Raw genomic sequence first — 21,334 nt, forward strand, 5'->3', positions numbered from 1 at the left:
TGCGCCATATGTGGTGAGAATTTGTTTATTCCATATTTTGTATTTTAGTCTAGAACTTTTCCGGCATGGTATTGAAGCGAATTAAAAAAGTGTTGCTCTATTTGGAAGATGATAATACGCATTCTTTGATTTGTCTTATAAATTTTCATCTTTTCAGATATTATATTACTAGTCAGTACTTTTGAACATGTAGTCTTTTGTTGGTAGCCATATTTTTGCCTTTACTATTTTTTTGAATCCCTAGTTTTTGCACCTTGCTTACTTGAGCACTATAGCATAGACTTATTATAATTTTTAAATCTCAATAAAAGGGATGGTTGAGTGAAAAAGGTAATCAATGATAGATATAAAGTGATGAAAAAGCCCTCTTTGAAAGAATGTGATATCAAAAAAAGGGGAGAAAAAAATATATGCAAAAAAAAGAAAAAAAATCATTCTTGATGAGATGAAATTACTGGTGAAATAATTGTTAGGAGATGGCTGAAAATAAAGAGAAGAAAATAATGGGTGATGAAGTCTAAAAGTGCAAAGTGCTTAGGGAAGTTTAAGTATCACTATTATATAGTTTTCTTACCCGTCCCTTTGCCTACATTATAACCTGTTAAAGTCCTATTTAATTCTATTTGAGCATGCTTAATTAGTGGATATATATATATATATACATAATGGGCAAGCCTATGGTTCTTTAGGCATACATGAGAATTTACTTTTTTGTGAGTGCAAGAGTTGTTCTTTGATGTTAAGTCCTTAAATTATATTCAATTTTTTAAATTGAGTGTGAGCACTATTTTTTCTTGTGAGGGAACTTATTTCATGATAGATAGATGATTTTAACTTTCTTTGATAGAATAGGTGAGAAAGCTTAAATATGATGAGTTAGAATCCTTCATTGAGGCTAAGAATTTAGAAGTTTGTTGTTTTATTGTATATCTTGGATAATGATCGAGAATTATACTTGATGTTTTGAAATTTGGGCATGGCCTAATTTTTTGTATCAACCAAAGTGGTGTCATTCCTAGTTGATATTTTGATGAGCTTTAACGTTTGCTCGAGGCAAGTAAATGTTTAAGTGTAGGGTGGTGATGTAAGGCCAAAAATACATATTTTTAGTCATTATTTGCCTCATATTTAGTCTTTTTATTTGTCCCTTTTGAGCATAAATTTTATAGATTGTGCTAAATAGTGTATTTTATTTGTAGAATTAATCTGAAGCAAAAATAAAGAAATTTGAAGCCAAAACAAATTTAAGATTGAAGATCAACGAAGCAAATCAAGTAGGAAGCTTAATGGATTAAATTAAATATAATATATATATATATATATTATGCGCTGAATTATAATTCTCAAATTGCATTCTTACCTGCCACGAGTCATCATCTGAAGGCAGCAACAACAATAATGAAAGCGGTACAGTTCACACACGTGGAAGCCCAAATTCTTTTGGGTTTTGGATTTCCTAATTAGTTTTGGACTCAGTTATTTTATATTGAGGTTTTCTCCTACACCTATAAATATTTCATAAAATTAGTTTTTAGAGGAATTAAATTTTGACCTAGGGTTATTTTCTTCTTATTATTTTGTTAAGCCATTAGTAGCTAAAGAACCTTATTTTGGGGCTGCGGCTATGAATGATTGTTGAACATTAATTTTATGGATGAAGTTGGTTATCATTTTTTTAATCCTATATTCTTGCTTCTACTATTTTAATACTTAATCACCATTAGAATAAATTTGTTGTCTACTTGGAACTCAAAAGACAGAAAGAAGATAGAACACTATAATATAGAAAACATGTTTATTCTAGAATTGCCTAGGATAATTCATGTATAGGATACCCATGACACATACCTATACACCATGTTGGTTACTAGACAGGATGATAGGATTAATGCATCATTGTTGGTTCATGTTTATCCCTGCTCAATGATGTAATTAGGATGTCGACAAAGGTAGGGAATTAGAGGTCAAGAGACCATGATTGTAAAATCAACCCTATATATCAGTAATTTGATAACCTTCTGAAATCAATGAAAAAGATATAAAACGTGATTTGTTAGTATGTTGTAGCCCTGAAATGGAACCAATAATATTGTAAGTTTACTTTATTATTTAATTCTTGAAAATTATAGTATAAAAAGATTAATAGTATTATATTTATTTGGAAGGTAAGGCTGTGTACAATAGACTCCTGTGGTCGGGCCCTTTCCCGAACCCTGCGCATAGCGGGAGCTTAAATACACTGAGTTGCCCTTTTAATATAATTTAGCAAAATAGTTAATTGACAAGTGCCTGTGGGTTTGACATCCGGCTCCTAAAAAGAGACACTTTATTACTTACACGATTACGTACACTTGCGTGTGCGTTTGGATGCAACACTATCCCACACCAGTTAAAGTAAAGTTATGAGTTCTTATGATGATAATGAGATTTTGATGCATTGAATAATGAGATAAAATTTTTAATATTTTCATGATTTTATTCATGTTTTTAAGATATTGGTCTTGCATCCCATGATTCGTGTTGACTATTTCCTATGTTTATTGTTCATGCATCTTTTCACATAGTTAGTGCATTCAATGTACTAATGCATACTTTTTGTCTACATTGTATCATAATATAGGATCCAACGATCACGTTCATCCTCCTCCCACTCGTGTCTAGAGTCTACTACTGTTGTACTATTGGTGAGTCCTCATGTTCTGAGGACAAAACATTTTACTTCTTATGAGCTTATCACTTATTTTCCTCTGTTATATTGGGTGAGTTAGCATATTGTCTTATGCCCCCATCTAGTAGTAGAGGCATGTTAGATAGTAAGAGTCTATGTTGTTGCCTTCTCATTTCGAAACTTATGCTTTCATTGAGATTTTTCTTGCTTACCTTTTTTTTTTTTTTACGGGAACAGACCCTACATGAGGCTCCCACCTCTCGTGCACAGCCAGGGGTTGAGCCGCACACCCCCAAGCCTTATTATACATAAAACAGAGAAATACACGGAGGGGGACATAAACCTAACCTCCAATCCTATGGTGGTTCATAAGTCGGTCATCCTACTAAGGTCAGCCAACTCATCCCCGATACAAGCACACGAAAAGGAAACCTAGAAACTATGCACCTAAAGAAGAGGACTCCTCTCGATACACAGAAACTAGGAAAGCATAAATAAGGGAGACTCGCCCTTTACATAAAATAAAGGAAAAATCTAAATAAAACTGGGGATGAATCCTCATAAAAGCTATATACAACAAAATTTTAGCGTCAACGAGGATCATCAAATAACATGGCTAAAAATATAACATGGAGACAAACACTGCAATTGGGCGCTCAATCCAATGCTGCAACACTAGTAGTAGATCATGGAGGCTTCTTAATCTTTTTGGTCTTCCTCCGTCTAAAGCTAGTTAGGCCGGCTCTATCTAGCATGTAGTATCCTCGTGTACCCCAAGGTAGCTGCTGGAGGGTGGTGTAGTGGCCTGGAGTGGTAAGAGTGTGACTATGCTTGGAGAGAGCATCCGCAGTGAAGTTTGCCTCCCTGTATACATGACTGCAAGAAAAGAAAACAAATAATTCGGAAATAACAACAAGGTCATGAGTTATCCGGTGAAGGCTCCACGGAGGTTTCGTCTGATGATTGATCCATTTAGTGATCAACTCCGAATCGACTTCTAGGATAACGTGCTGAAAGCCCTGTTGAATGCACCATTTAAGCCCATAAACTGCCGCCTCTAGTTCGGCTTGATTGTTGGTTCCCTCCCCTAATGGTATGGCGTAGGCGAAGATGAATCTACCCATATGATCTCTTAAGATGCCACCCCCCCAATTGCCCCCGGATTACCCAACGCGCTTCCGTCAGTGTTCAGCTTAACGAAACCGAGTTGTGGTTTAGTCCACGAGACTTGGGTGATCTTCATTTCATGAGTACACTTATCTATGTAGGAAATAGTGTGGATCCAGTTCGAAGGCCAATGGATATAGGGGTACGCGACTCTAAGTAGATTAGAGATGTCTTTGAAAACGGCAAATTTCACTCTCGCCAGGCTAGAAATCTTTCCCCCGTATTTGATCGCGCACCTATTCTTCCACAAATTCCAACATATAAATATTGAGGTGGAGTGAAGGATAAGTTTGTGAGCTTCTGTGAGGTACTTGTGAAGCCACCAGCTCATAACAAGAGGTTTGAGGGGTGTGGCTTCATGCTTTATCCCTAGGGAGTCAGAGAAGTAGCGCCAAATATTCATAGCAAAGTGGCCCGTGTTGAAAATGTGCTCTATGGTGTCTGGACCTGGACTGTGGCAGCAATAGCATGGAGTGGAAACATGACCGAATGCAATGATCTTTTCCTCCGTTGGCAGCTTGCCTCTAAAAGCCCTCCACAGCAAAAAAGAGCATTTAAAGGGGATGTTTTTGTGCCAAGTGTAATGGTCGGAAAGTGTCTTGGTCCTATGTTCCCTCACAAGCTGCCATGCCGAGGAGCATGTGAAGTTCCCATTGGTATTCAGCTTCCAAATGGCCTGGTCCGGTGTGTTTCCTTGCAGCTGAAGTGTGGAAGAAGTGATGAGAGGAACTAGTTGCGCTGGTGCCAATTGATTTAGCATATCGATGTTCCATTGTCCATCTATAAGAAAATCAGCCACCCTAGCATTGTTTGCTCTTCCCAACTCCTGCCTATAGTTGGCTAAGGGTCCGATACCTAGCCAATCGTCCCACCAAAAATAACATGAACCCGAGTGAATCCTCCATTGAATGTGAGGTTCGGCAATGTGTTTGTTGTGCATCATGTGTTTCCACACAAGCGACTGGCCAGAATGGAATTTTTTAATGATGGGGTTGGCTCTCTGACAGTATTTGGCTCTAAGGAACTCACCCCACAACGTTGGTTTAGCTCTAAAGATCCACCATTGCTTTAACTGGAGAGATTTGCACACATCTATAGTTCTTCTTAACCCAATTCCTCCTTCGTCATAAGGGTAACAAAGTTTTTTCCATGAAGCCCAATGGTATTTTTTCTTGTTATCCTTCCACCCCCAGAAAAAATCAGCGGTGACTCTCTCAATCTGTTTGAGAGTGGTACGGGGGGGAGTAATGGCTGAAAGAAGGTGAATGGGGAGCGACTGAAGTACGTATCTCACTAGTGTAGCTCTACCGCCGTAGCTGAGGATTTTGGAGTGCCACCCTCTAATTCTGTTGACAACCTTAGAGACCATGTCTGTGTAGTACATGACTCTCTGCCTGCCAATGTACAGAGGGCATCCTAAGTAGGTAATGGGACTATGCTTCTGAGTGAAACCCGTAACCTGTTTCACCGTTTCCACATTGTCTTGGAGCGCACTGGGATGCATCATGAAGTGGCTCTTATTCTTGTTTATAAGCTGCCCCGATGTCTTTTCATACAGAGTCAAGGTCTTCATGATAATTTGAAGAATTTCCCTCCTTCCGGAGGAAAAGATGATAATGTCATCCGCAAAATTCAAATGATTAATCTGTGGGCCTCTTTTCTCCATATGAAAACCACGGTAGAAGTGGTAACTATGAAGACTATTCAACATTCTTGACAGCACCTCCGCTCCCAAAATAAATAAGGCGGGAGAAAGAGGATCACCCTGTTTGAGCCCTCTGGTGGAGTGGAAAAAACAATGTCTAGACCCATTAACGATAACAGAGTACCAGTTGTTAGACATGATTCGCCAAATCATATCAATAAAGGTCTCACCGAAGCCCATCCTTCTCAGTACCAGACAAGTATAGGACCAGGAGACTCTATCATATGCTTTGGCCATGTCTAACTTGATAACCACGTTGTCGCCAATAACAGGCTTTCGGATATCGTGGATAATCTCCTGTGCTAGCATGATATTTTCGGAGATGCTTCTTCCTTTTACAAACCCGGACTGATTGGGAGAAATAAGACCGGGGAGAATCGGAGCAAGCCTGAGGCAAATGAGTTTTGATATGATCTTATTGGTGAAGTTACTGAGACTAATGGGTCTATAGTCAGAGAGTGTGTTGGGGTGATATACCTTTGGGAGCAGGATCAAACAGGCATGAGAAAAGAACTTAGGCATAGCATACCCCCAAAAGAAAGAAGTAACCACTGCTAGTAGGTCTTCCGAAATAATCTCCCAACAAGCTTGGAAGAATTTTCCATTCATACCATCCTTACCTTTGATTTTGCTTCATTTACTTTATTTACCTTATGTATACTCATTAATGATATGCTAAGAAGCTTGGTTGGGTTCCCTCGGGATTCTAATCATCGTGTCACAGCTTAAACCTAGTTCGGGTCATGACAACACTACCCCCAATTTATGTTCCAAAATGAAACACAATTCGGGGCTCGAATCAGCCGGAAACACAACATGCACAAAAATCATAAATTAAGCTAGAATTAAAGCATGGAAAACAGGTTTTTACCCGATTTTACCTCGAAATATGAGTCTCCAACACTTTCTCATCACCCATTAAAGAAGCCATAACAATTCCAAAAGGTTGGGACTTCAAATCACCCAATTTAGTAAAGAGATGAGAGAGTTATGGGACTTTACAGTTCCTTAAAAAGGCTAGTTCGTGTCTGGTCTTTAGATAAAAAAATAAATGAAGTTGCTCATTGCTATGGTGGAGCACTAGGCTCGCAATCGCGAACCACGAGAAAACTACCCTTCGCGATCGTGGAAGAGTTCATGCAATCATGAAGCTCAAGGGGATGGACACTCACGAATGCAATGCGGGGCCTCGCGAACATGAAGGCAAAGATGGTCTGCACCAGCAAATGCTACAGCAACTCATTTTGGCCAAGTTCAAACCTCCAACGGGATTTTCTCGGAATTCATTTGGAATTCCGTGCACGCAAACAAGATATACTACCCCACCAAATTCGATGCTCCAGACTCAATGGAGCATTCAAAATTTTGATATGAGGTCATTTTAATAAAAATTGGGTCCCACACCCAAGTGCCATTTTAAGTCAAATTTCACAACAAGCCACAAGATTAGACCAGAAGCCTTGGGAAGCAAATGAAGGGTTTTTCTAGACTAAACTCGATATTTTGAAACCAATCATCCTGATAAAATTTTTATTCGAGTGTGCTTTCCAAGAATGTTGACCAAAGTCAACCTTAAGCCAAATTTCAAAGGCTAAACAAACTCATATCGGTTGTCTCGATAATCATACCGACCATGCTACTAGCCTAATTTCATATTTTTGGAGTTGATTGAACCTTCAGAATTCTGTTTCAAGGTTTTTTACCTGAAGTAATGACCGAAATCAACTTTTAAAATTATTAAAGCTCCAAAATAGGGAAATGGGCCTAAAACTCAATTGAATGACCAAGCGATCAAACAGTCAGTACCAGCAAGTCATAAATGACTTGGGGTTGCTACATGAACACTCTAAATGATGAAATGAATGTTTTAATTTAAAAATGACCCTCAAGTTCATTACAACATCCACTACTAAAAGAACTTTCATCTGTAAAAGTAAGAGTCAAGAAGTACCTAAAGGCTCAAATAAGCTAGGGAACTTCTCCCGCATCTCCTACTCGGTATCCTAGGTAGCCTCCTCAACTAGACGATGCCTATAATGGACCTTAACCATGGGAATATCTGTGGATTGCAACTGTCTAACATCTCTTGCCAAAATAGCAACTGCTCCTCAATATAACTGAATCGCATCATACTAGAGCACATGAGACTTGTCTGGAACATACTGGCGCAACATCAAAACAGGGAAAATTAGATGAATAGTTGAAAAGGCTGGGGGAAAAGCTAACTCATAAGCAACCACACCAATTGTCCTCAAAATCTAAAGAGGGACAATATATCAAGGGCTAATCTTGACCTTCCTCCCAAATCACATCACTTCCTTCATGGGAAATACACGGAGGAAAACTCTATCACCAACAACAAACCTCAATGGCCAACACCTATGATTCGCACAATGCTGGTGTCTACTCTGAGCTATCTTGAGCCTATCCTGAATCATCCTCACATGATCTAAGGTCTCCTACATCAAGTCTATACCATGAGGCCAGGGATATGTAGACTCAAACAAACTGACCAGAGAGCAAAAACGCCTTTCATATAAGGACTCAAATGGGGCTAACTGAATTTCTAAAATGGTAGTGTTGTTGTACACAAACTCCGTCAAAGGAAAAAACTGGTCCTATTGAACCCAAAAATCCATAACATAGGCCCACAACATATCTCGAGAACCTAAATAGTGCACTCGCCACCAGGCCCTAAATAGTCGGCCTTAACCTGCTGATAACTCAAACAATGCAACACATAGTCTACAATATCTCTCTTTATGTCGTTCCACTAGTAATGTTGCCTTAATTCCTGATACATCATAGCAGTGCCCGGATGGATAGAATATATGGAATCATGGGCCTCACTAAGTATCAACTAGATCAAACCCCTAACTCTCAGAATATAGAGACGACCACCAAATCTCAATACCCTATTTGGATGCAAAGTACCCTGGTCGGCATCACCTCCTAAAAACCGATCTCAAAAAGCAACCAAATCCTCATCCTCAAACTGACGATTGCAAATTTGATCTAATAGAGATACCTTTTCCATTTTTGTACGACCTCAGAACACTATCACGATATCAAAAATAGAATCACAATATCAATACGATCATTTTAACACTAAAATCACTATATTCAAAGACAGACCACTTTTGGAGTAAAAAATGAGAATGTTGGACCCGCTCTGAAAATCTCAAAATTAACTTCATAAAAAGGTCCTAAACACTACCATGAACTTGTGTTCCAAAATGCAACACAATTCGGGGCTCGAATCAGCGGGAAACAGAACATGCATAAAATTCATAAATTAAGCTAGAATTAAAGCATGGAAAGCAGGTTTTTATATGATTTCACCTTGAAATACGAGTCTCCAATACTATTTGATCACCAACCCAAGTAACCACTATAATTTTGGATGGATAGGACTTTGATTCTCCCAATTTGGTTAAGAGATGAGAGAGTTACAGGACTTTTAAGTTCTTGAAAAAGGTTGGTTCGCGTCTCGTCTCAAGATAAAAGACCAGATGAAGTTGCTCATCGCTATCGCAGAGGAGTAGTCTCGTAATTGTGATCCACAGAAAGACTACCCTTCGCGATCACAGAAGGGGCCATGCGATTGCAAATCATAAGGGGCTAGACCCTCACGAATGTGAAGGCTAAGGTTGCCTGCACCAGCAAGTGCTGCAACATCACATTTTGGCAAGTTCAAACCTCCGGCAGGGTACTTGAAATTCATTCAGAATCTTGTGTGCGCCAATGAGATATGGTATCCCAACAAATTCGATGCTTCAGACTCAATAACACATTCAAAATTCTCATATGAGGTCATTTTAACAAAAAATGGGTTCCACGCCCAATTGTCGTTTTCCACAATAGGCCTCGAGATTAGATCGAAAGCATCGAGAAGCAAACAAAGGGTTATTCTAGATAAAACTTAATATTTCAAAAATAATCGTACTGACGTAATTTTCATCTGAGCGCGTTTTCCAAGAGTGTTGATCAAAGTAATCCTTAAGCCAAATTTCAAAGGCTAAAGTGTCAAATTACCCCAAACTTGTATTGATTGCCTCAATACTCATGCCGACTATACTACTAGCTTAATTTATCTATTTTGGAGCTGATGAAACCGTCAGAATTTTATTTTGAGATCGTTTACATAAAGTAATTACCAAAATCAACTTTTCATGTTATAAAAGCTCCAAAATAGGGAAACATGCCTAAAACCCAAATAAACGATCAGGTGACCAAACACTCAATGAAAATAAGTCATAAATGACGTAGTGTCACAACAGGAATGCTCTAAACAATGAAATGAATACTCTAATTCAAAAAAGACCTGGAGGGTCAATACTATTACACCCTATACTTTTGTACCTTGGAACGCGTTCTTAAGTCTCTTGAAAGGTTCTTAAGTCTATTAAAGGTTCTTAAGTCTCTTGAAAGGTTCTTAAGTTTCTTCAAAGGCTCTTAAGTTTCTTGGAAGGATCGTAAGCCTCTTAAGTTTCTTAAGGTTTCCTAAAGTTTCTTAAAGCTTTTTAAAGCTTCTTACGACTCCTTAAAAACTCTTAATCTCTAAAAAGTTATCATGTGAGCCGGATAATCTATAACTCTATCAAATAAATCTAAGGAAAGGAGAATGCGATACCCCATAGTAGAGAAGATTGGAAATAGAGTTATATGAATCAGGAAGAAGTTGAAGACCGAATAATGAGTCGTAGGACTTGATTTATTTACGTAAGCTACCAACTTGGAAATCCTAAATACTTAAGCTACTAGAGTACATACCAAGGTTACGTATTAAGGATTACATAGATTCATAAAGTAAGACAAGATTACGAACCCACGAGGAGAAGAAGAGAGTGCCACGTGGCAGCATGAGAGAATGCCATGTGGAAGCATGAGAGAGTAACACATGGAAGAAGCTGGAGAAAGGGTGGTGGACCCCCCCCCCCCCCACATGCCACGTGGCAGCCTGTGATTGGAGAAAAGGGGTGTGTTGGCCCAATAAGGGCTTGACACGTGTCACCACTTAGGGCTTGACATGTGTCACCACTTAGAGGTTGACACATGTCACCCCCTTTGGTGGACTATATATATATATATATATATATATATCTTATGAATTATTAAAGTTCCATACTTATCTAGAAAATTCAAGAATAAGAAAGAAGAGGAGAGAAGAAACTAGAGAGGGAGAGAGCCACAGTTTTGGAAGGAAAAAAAAGGTGAGTTCTTCGATTTCACTCCATGAATTTATTATCTAGTGTGTACCAAGATGTTATGAAGGTTTATTAATGAACGTTTATGGTTTTTAGCAGCCCAAAACGTTATAAAACAGCCACGTAGTTTTAGGTGCGCTAAAGGAACTTTCGAGGAAAATTTCGACGAGTTTGACGAGTTTCGGGTATGGTAAGGGCTTCCCTTTCAAATTGGAGTTTATGATGTTGTTATGAGGTATATTACATGTCTTAAATAAGGTTTTAAGTGTAAAAATTGCATAAGAATTCTTGACGTTAGAAACAAACTAAATTAAAGTGGTTGTAGCTAAATCGAAGTCGAGTAGTGGGTTGTCGTTGTGGTGCTGCGGGTGCAGCTGGTTGGGTTGCGTTTTGAAGGGATTTAATGTGTTTTAAAATGTGTGTGGGTTCTTCTAGTTTCATCCACACTACCCTCCATTTGGTATGGTTAAAGATTTTGTGAAATAAAGATTAAAAACTTTATTTTTGTATCGTAGTTTTGAGTTAGTTGTTTGGAGTTGTATTGTGTAATGTTGAGGTGGTTTAATTGTATATATGCTTTTGGTTTTTTTTTTGTATGGTTTTTGACACTATGTATGAGTTAAAATCTCGGGGATGTTGAAGTTACAGGGGAAATACTGCCCGATTTTCGGTAGCATTGCCACTAGTAACAAACTAGTCGAGGGTAATGGTTAAGGAAATGACTCCTATTAGTACTTGGTTATAGAGTGGGATATTGGAAAGTGAAAGGCTATTAATATTAGTATTACTTTCATGTCAAATAGGTTAAGGAGGTATCAAGGCAAGCCGGATTTCAATTAATCCCGAAAAAGGTATGTGAAGCTTTCTCTTAGCATGTCTTTGGCATAAGTATGTGAAGCTATCCTTCTTTTCTTTTGGCATGTCTTAGCCTTAAGTGATTAATATACAAAATGTGGGGATAATTCCATTCATAGAACCTCAAGTACGACTCATAAGTCTTATTCACTTCTCAATAGTAGAATTCCTATACTGATTGAGTTATTGCCTCTCAAGGCTTCTATATGATGGAGAGTAGTAAGTATGTGAAGTTATCTCCTTTCTCTTGGCATGTTTTGGCATAAGTACGTAGAGCTACCTTTTTTTCCTCTTGATATGTCTTTGATATAAGTGTAGTACTATGATGGTAAGGTAATGCAATAATAAGGTTATGATACCGAGTCCATGATGGGTCGGGTACGATATATGTAAATGATGACTCCTTGAGGAAAAGTAAAGGATAGGTAAAGCTTATTCTTTCTCTTCCTTTGGCATGTCTTAATTGTAAGTAAAATGTGATGCGAGCTTCGAGTTAACTCTACTTTTAAGTCCTCAATGTAATCCATATCTCTTATTCACTTCTGAATGTAAAACTCTTATAGTAAGTTGAACTACTTTCCTTGAACTCCATAGGTTGAGAAGTATTGCATGCACAAGCTCCTAGTCTTAAGGATTATGTGACGATGGGTATCCCTGATTCTATGAATTGTTAGTATTACTTTAGTACATGTCTAGGGTCCCCGAGGTCCTAAGTGATATAGGCCTCAATGGCATTTAGAAGGCACTCGAGATGGCTACACTACTTTTTTGGTCCTCGGACGATAGCTTAATCTTGTTACATTGTCGAGTCTCTAATAATGATTTAGATTGTATATGGTTACTCACTACTTTATTCGTGTATACTGTAATACATCTTTTACCGAGTCCTGAGTCGGCTATGATATAATTATTATTATTATATGGTATATGGATCATACCGATCGTTCCTCGGCATTATTATATGATATGAGGATCGGATCGAATGTTCCTCGGCATTACTATATGATATGTGGATCGGACCAAATGTACCTCAGCATTACTATATAATAGGTGGATCAGACCGAACATTCCTTGGCATTATTATATGATATGTAAATTGGGCCATCATTCCTCAGCATTATTATACGATTTGTAGATCGGTCCGTACGTTCCTCAGCATGTACTTACTATATACATAGATCGGGTTGTATTTTCCACAGCGCTAATAATATATATGTGCAGAATGATGTAGATGGTACACCGAGTCCCCTAACGGGCTGGGCACAGTATGTGATGGTAATATGTATGACTTTTCTTTATACGATGCGAGTACGGTAAATGGTTAAATGTTATACTTGCCCCTTCCATCCCTATGTCAACTGTAATTTCCTTATGAAGTCTATACTTTACATACTCAATACATATGTCGTACTGACCTACCTTTATCCGGGGGGCTGTGTTCATGCCTGCAGGTACAGATACACACCTTGGGGATCCGTCAGCGTAGAAGTTCCACTCAGCAGTTCAGAAGTGCTCCATTGTGCCGGAGCCTAGTTTTGGTATTAACCCTCGATGTATATATTTATTTGTTCACGGGTACGGCGGGGACCTTGTCCCACCTTATGTTACTGTTCTTACTCTTAGAGGTATGTGGATATGTATGTGGGTTGTATATGGGTTGTATATGCATGTATGTACCGTGGTACCTATGATAAGCCTCGCCGACTTATATGTTATCCTACCTATTGATGTGCTATAACTTAAATAGGGGACAAATTTACTTACATATAGCAGGGATATACGCAAGTGCCCAGTTTGGGCACCCTTCATGGCCTACGCGGTTGGATTATGATAAAAGTGGTATCAGAGCGGTCCTTTCTTGGAATGTCTACAGATAGTGTCTAGTAGAGTCTTGTTTATCGGTGTGTGGTACATCACATCTATAAATAAGAGGTTATAGGACATTTAGGATGTTATCTTCCTTTCTTGTCTTAGATCATGCGATAGAGCCTAGCCATAGGACATGAAATTCCTTTTTCTAACCTTTGGTTTCAGTTGAAGAACGATATGGACAGAAGAAAATGACGGATGATATTAGAAGCTACCCAGTATACAGGTAAGTAATGGTGTGAAGGAGGCATGTTGGATAAGGTAAGAAGATTGAAATATGATTAAAATATAAAGTTGAAGATTTAAGGGAAAAGTAGACAGAAAAGTATAACAGGTGCAATTCGAGTTGGACATACGAGGTAAGTCCATTATTTTATACTGTTGTTGATATTGGGCACCCTGTGTGGCGGTGATATGAATATATATGTGTTGGCCCTGTGAGGCATTGTTGGTATTTCTTGAATGCAGGTTTGGGATAGTAAGGAATATAGAGGAAACTCTGCCAAATATTTTTTGGAGATAGAAAGAGAATGAGATATACGGTTGTAACATATCTTGAGAGATCGTATCCACGGTAATGATAAGGATGAAAGCTCATGAAGTAGAGAAGGGTATTGTGTATATGTACCTCCACTTTGGAAAATAGTGGGATTCCTCGAAGATAGGGAATAGAAATTGTAAAACAACTGAGGAATTGTGAAATTATCAAAGGAACAAGTGGTATCCATTGGGGAAAAAATGTGATAAACAAAATGTGAGACATGTGTCATCAGAGTATAAGTGCCTCAAATGGAGAATAGGACACGATTATAAGAACTAGTGACGTACTGATTGGGATGAATGAAATGTGGCTTCGTCTAAACTACTACATTAGTTATATGACTCAAGTACCAGTACTTGGACTAGATTAGGTACTAGTTATTGAGAATTCTGAGCACCCCATGGTTATATTAAGGTTTCTTACAGGGGCAACCTAAAGTATAGATGAGTTAACAGAAGGTGTAGACATGGTGCAGTATGTCAAATGTATTGGAACAGAATCATATGCGTATGAAGAGTTGAAAATAAATAGAGGATGACATGGGTACACCCTAAAGGGAGGAAGTGGACAAGAGAAATACGAGCGTGAGAGGAAATCAACTGATATTGTCACATGTTGACAGAACCGCTTAAATTTTAAGCGAGAACCCATACTGGAACGAGTTAGCAAGAGCTCAAGGCCAACAATAAATAGATAGAAGTCGCGGTATCTGAGAACGTACGAAGAATCATGGGTGCCTACAAAAAGGGGTGAATATGATAAGAGAGTAGGACTGAGCAAACTAAGGGCCGCGAAAAGGGTAGTAGGGTCGTGTTTGAGTAAAGATTAAGATATGGCAACAGCGTCAATGGTCATTGATATCGGGATGTACAAGTAGCAAGGAGAATAAAAAATCTCCTACGGTAGGAAATGAGGAGACCAAGGAGTACATAAAGGAAGAAAAGAAAAAGTAGGACAAAATAGCGTTAGCACGAGTAAGTCCTAGTGTGAAGTCGATATGTAAAGAAAGACGGGCCGGGAGATGAAAAGACTGTATTTACCTCATACCAGTGGTATAAGAGTATTTGTGCAACCTACGAATAGTTATATATAGCATAAGACCAAGCGAAGGAGTACATGATGAAAAGGAGTTATGATATTTTGGAGACGTTACAGAGGAATACGAAGAGAAGCAAAATCAAATGGCCAAAAAGGACACAGTCATGGTTGAATTAGAAATCTACCCCGACATCGGTTATAAGAGAGAAGAAGAGAGGGCAAGGCGAAACATGAAGACTAGCGAGAACACGCTAAGGTAAATCTTAGGCTAAGATGAGTTCCTTCACACATTATTGCAAGGATGGCAATGGAACGTGACACGAGGACTTCCCAGGGAGGTCACCCATCCTAGTACTACTCTCGCCCAAGCACGTTTAACTTCAGAATTCTGGTGGGATCCGGTGCGTTAGCACTGTTATGATCGCACCAGATTGGAGAATCTGAACTAGCGGTGAAGCAATGATATGATATTATTTACCTAGAGTGTTATAAGTTACGATAAGGGAATTGTAAAAGAGTTTAAGCAAAACAAGCAGGATTAGACGATTACTAATAGATGGCGCACTTGTATGCCACAGTTCTTCAACATAATACGAGTTAATGATAAGGCAAACCACGGAATGGCTATACAGGTCATTGTGTGAGGGGACTTCAGCACAACTTGGTAGCCAACTCTGATGGGCAAAAACAAAAACCCAAAAGGCGAGGGTACCAATTGATGTCATCTAAAAAAGGCAAGAAGTAATATACGAGGTCAAAGATTCCACAATACGACATGGGCTACAAGACTCTCTTTGCACTCCTTGGACAGATAATTCTATATGGAATGTTATCCGCAGATTAACAATATCAGCCCATGTTCCTTCAATCAAGGACTACCTGTCCAGTTTAGATTGTGTAAAATTATAGGTCAAGAGGGTGGTGAGACTTTACGGAGTTTCCATAGCTATTATCTCAGACGAAGGAGCCCGAGTTATAGTTAACTACTGAAGATCAGTCTTAGAAGAGATTGGAAAGATAGATAGGTCTTTATACACCATTGTACCGTCAGACTAAAGGACAGACTAAGCTTACTAGCTAAACGCTAGAAGAGGTGTTGCGAGCCTATACGGTTGACTTCAAAGGTAGATTGGATAATTGCCTACTACCTGTCAAGAGTATTTACTACATCAACTATCATTCTAGTCTCCAGATGGCCCTGGAAGATACTTGGTATGGAAAAAAGAGTAGGTCATCAATTGGTTGGTTGATGTTGGTAAAACGCGACTAATGGTCCTAGGCATGGTTCAATAAGCCATCGAGAAGGTGAAGCTTATTTAGGAGAGAGTGTTAGCAGCTCAGAGTCGACAGAAGTCATCCATAGGTAATCGACGTCGACTTCTAGAGTTTCAAGTTAATGATTAGGCATTTTTGAAGGTACCCCCATAGAGAAAGTAATGAGATCCAGCAGGAAAGGTGACCTTAGTCCCAGATACATTGACCTTATCAGATCCTCCGCCAAATAGGCAAGGTTGCCTACGAGCTGGACTTACCAGCGAATCTGGAAGTGGTACATCCAGTCTTCCATGTATCAATGCTTTGTAAGTATGTTGGTAATCCAACTCGGGTATATCCCGTAGAGGGTATCCAGGTAATAGAGGAGTTATCCTACGAGAAGCAACCTATCGCCATCCTGGGTTGGCGAAGTAGAAAATTGTGAACTAAGGACGTAGCTTCCGCCAAGGTATTGTGGTGAAATAAAAAATTGTGAAGAGATGACCTGGGAAGCGGAGGAGGAAATAAGACACAAGTATTCGTACCTACTCCTTATACTATAGGTAATCCCAACCTTTGGTACTCTAATAGTGATAGCTTGATGAAAGTATGTGTTATTGCAATAGCCAAGAATTTCCATATAATCTATATAAGATCTTAAGAAAGGTTTTGGTTCACATTCGAGGACGAATGTCCTAAAGGGGGGAAGGATGTTACACCCCTTACTTTTGTACCTTGGAAGGCATTCTTAAGTCTCTTGAAAGGTTCTTAAGTCTATTGAAAGGTTCTTAAGTCTCTTGAAAGGTTCTTAAGTCTCTTGAAAGGCTCTTAAGTTTCTTGGAAGGATCGTAAGCCTCTTAAGTTTCTTAAGGCTTCCTAAAGTTTCTTAAAGCTTCTTACGACTCCTTAAGAACTCTTAATCTCTTAAGAGTTACCATGTGAGCCGAATAATCTATAACGCTATCAAAAACTCTAAGGAAAGGAGAATGTGATACCCCATAGTAGAGAAGATTGGAAATAGAGTTATAAGAATCCGAAAAAAGTTGAAGACCGAATAATAAGTCGTAGGACTCGACTTATTTACGTAAGCTACCAACTTGGAATCTTACATATTTAAGCTACTGGAGTACATACCAAGCTTACGTAGCAAGGATTACACAGGTTCATAAAGTAAGACAAGATTACGAACCCACGAGGGGAAGAAGAGAGTGCCACATGGAAGCATGAGAGAGTGCAATGTGGCAGCAGCTGGAGAAAGGGTAATGGACCTCCTCCCCCCCCCCATATTCCACATGGCAGCCTGTGATTGGAGAAAAGGGGTGTGTTGGCCCAATGAGGGCTTGACACGTGTCACCACTTAGGGCTTGATATGTGTCACCACTTAGGGGTTGACACATGTCACCCCCTTAGGTGGCCTATATATATATGTCTTATGACTTATTAAAGTTCCATACTTATCTAGAAAATTCAAGAACAAGAAACAAGAGAAGAGAAGAAACTAGAGAGGGAGAGAGCCACGGTTTTGGAAGGAAAAAAAGGTGAGTTCTTCGATTTCGCTCCATGAATTAATTATCTAGGGTGTACCAATATGTTATGAAGGTTTATTAATAAATATTTATGGTTTTTATCAGCCCAAAACGTTAGAAAACAGCCACGTAGTTTTAGGCGCGCTAAAGGAACTTTCGAGGCAAATTTTGACGAGTTTGACGAGTTTTGGGTATGGTAAGGGATTTACTTTCAAATTGGAGTTTATGATGTTGTTATGAGTTATATTACATGTCTTAAATAAGGTTGTAAGTGTAAAAATTGCATAAGAATTCTTGACGTTAGAAACAAACTAAATTAAAGTGGTTGTAGCTAAATCGAAGTCAAGTAGTGGGTTGTCGTTGTGGTGTTGCGGGTGCAGCTGGTTGGGTTGCGTGTTTCAAGGATTTAATATGTTTTATAAAGGGTGTGGGTTCTTCTAGTTTCATCCACATGACCCTCCGTTTGTTATGATTAAAGATTTTGTGAAATAAAGATTAAAAATTCTATTTTCGTATCATAGTTTTGAGCTAGTTGTTTGGAGTTGTATTGTGTAATGTTGAGGTGGTTTACTTGTATATATGCTGATGGTTTTTGTTATTGATATGGCTGTTGACACTGTGGCTGAGTTGAAATCTCGGGAATGTTGAAGTTACAGGGGAAATGCTGCCTGATTTTCGGTAGCATCGGAACTAGTAACAAACTAGTCGAGGGTAATGGTTAAGAAAATCACCCCTATTAGTACTTGGTTGTAGAGTAGGTTATTGGAAAGTGAAATTATATTAATCTTAGTATTACTTTCATCTCAAATAGGTTAAGGAGGTATCAAGGCAAGCCGTATTTCAATTAATCCCGAAAAAAGTATGTGAAGCTATCCTTCTTTTCTTTTGGCATGTATTAGCCTTAAGTGATTAATATATGAAATGTGGGGATAATTCCATTCATAGAACACCAAGTATGACTCATAAGTCTTATTCACTTCTCGATGGTAGAATTCCTATACTAGTTGAGTTATTGTCTCTCAAGGCTTCTATATGATGGAGAGTAGTAAGTATTTGAAGTTATCTCCTTTCTCTTGGCATGTTTTGGCATAAGTACGTAGAGATACCCTTCTTTCCTCTTGATATATCTTTGACATAAGTGTGGTGCTATGATTATAAGGTAATTCAATAATAAGGTTATGATATCGAGCCCATGATGGGCCGAGTACAATATATGTAAATGATGACTCCTTGAGGAAACATAGAGGCTAGGTAAAGCTTATTCTTTCTCTTCCTTTGGCATGTCCTAATTGTAAGTAAAATGTGATACGAGCTCTGGGGTAACTCCACTTTTAAGTCCTAAATGTAATCCGTATCTCTTATTCACTTCTGAATGTCAAACTCTTGTAGTAAGTTAAACTACTTTCCTTGAACTCCATAGGTTGAGAAGTACTGCATGCACAAGCTCCTAGTCCGAAGAATTATGTGACGACGGGTATCCCTGATTCTATGAACTGTTAGTATTACTTTAGTACATGTCTAGGGTCCTCGAGGTCCTAAGTGATATATACCTCAATGGCATTTAGAAGGCACTCGAGATGGCTACACTACTATTCTGGTCCTCGGACGATAGCTTATCCTTCTTACATTGTCGAGTCTCTGATAATGATTTAGATTATATATGGTTACTCACTACTTTATTAGTGTATACTGTAATACATCTTTCACCGAGTCGCGGGCCGGCTATAATATAATTATTATTATATGGTATATGGATCGTACCGATCGTTCATCGGCATTATTGTATGATAAGTGGATCGAACAGAATATTCCTCGGTATTACTATATGATATATGGATTAGATCGAACATTCCTCGGCATTACTATATGATACGTGGATTGGACGGAACGTTCTTCGGCATTACTATATAATATGTGGATCGGGCCGTCTTTCCTCGGCATTATTATATGATGTGCGGATCGGATTGTACGTTCCTCGGCATGTACTTACTATATACATGGATCGGGTTGTACGTTCCACAACACTAATAATATATATGTGCAGAATGATGTAGATGGTACACCGAGTCCCCTAACGGGCCGGGCACAATATGTGATGGTAATATGTATGACTTTCTTTTATACGATGTGAGTACGGTAAATGGTTAAATGTTATACTTTCCCCCTGCATCCCTACGCCAACTGTAATTTCCTTATGATGTCTATGTTTTACATACTCAGTACATATGTCGTACTGACCCCCCCTTTCTCGAGGGGACTGCGTTCATGCCCGCAGGTACAGATACACACCATGGGGATCCATCAGTGTAGGAGTTCCACTCAGCAGTTCAGAAGCGCTCCATTGTTTCGAAGCCTAGTTTTGGTATTAACGCTCGATGTATATATTTATTTGTTCATGAGTACGGCGGGGGACCTGTCCCGCCTTATGTTACTGTTCTTACTCTTAGAGGTCTGTGGACATGTATATGGGTTGTGTATGGGTTGTATATGCATGTATGTACCATGGTGACTATGATAAGTCTCGATGGCTTATATGTTATCCTACCTGTTGATGTGCTATAACTTAAACAGGGGACAGATTTACTTACAGATAGTAGGGATATACGTGAATGCCTAGTTCGGACACCCGTCCTGGCCTACGGGGTTGGGTCGTGACAAATACAACATGCTTCTTTTACTCAAGGTATTTTAATCTTTCACGGTATTGATGTTGAGTCCCAAGTTGTCAATCTTCTGAACACAGATTCAATTCAAAGTGATGCAATACCTATAAAGGAAAAAGTACATTCATTACTTGCATGTTGCATATTATTTTGTTTTTGTATATTAATGTTATTGAAACGCTTGCATTATTTAACACATAGAGTTTGTGTCAAGTCCCCTGCTGAGAATATGCGTACCATAAATTGCAAACAAAGTGCTTGTGTAATTAGAAGCTTAGAGAGCAATGATGCTCCAGGAGTTCCTAAATTGGCGATGAAATATCTAGATTGAAACATGAGCTTTACTTGACCCCAGTAGACAACTGAGTGGTCATATTATCCTCTCCATTGAGATGTGCATGAGGTTTGGTTTTCTGTTTCAAGGAAGAGATTTTCTGTTTCATAGAGATTTTAGGTGATTGATTGCTATGAAGTATCTGATTAATAATTATGAAATTTGAGGCCTATTTGCATTGTTTTGTTGTTGTTATAGCTTCCATATTTGTATCCAACAATGGAACAAGTATATTCATTTTTCACATGGATATAGTAATTATATGTTTAGTTTAATATTGTAATTATATTCATATAATTTACATATTTTATATGAATAGGTACCTCATTCAAACTCCGAAGCTGAGATACCTAGTAAATCAAGGTCGATAGAAGCACATGAAATGCCCACTGATGTTCAAAATGAATCTTCTGATGATCAGGTGATATTCCAGTTCTTATTCGATCATTTCTTCCCAAAAATCAAATATCACAATCACAATGACACTTACTGGATGACCTAAATCTA

At 38.6% G+C, this 21,334-nt stretch overlaps 1 pseudogene; it reads right to left on the reverse strand.

Annotated features, from left to right (window-relative positions):
• Positions 1–15,359: 15,359 nt before the first annotated feature.
• LOC129890934 (5S ribosomal RNA) lies at positions 15,360–15,479 on the reverse strand (annotated as a pseudogene).
• Positions 15,480–21,334: the final 5,855 nt, after the last annotated feature.

The sequence above is a fragment of the Solanum dulcamara genome, chromosome 5, assembly GCF_947179165.1.
Source record: "Solanum dulcamara chromosome 5, daSolDulc1.2, whole genome shotgun sequence".
NCBI classification, from domain to species: Eukaryota; Viridiplantae; Streptophyta; class Magnoliopsida; order Solanales; family Solanaceae; genus Solanum; species Solanum dulcamara.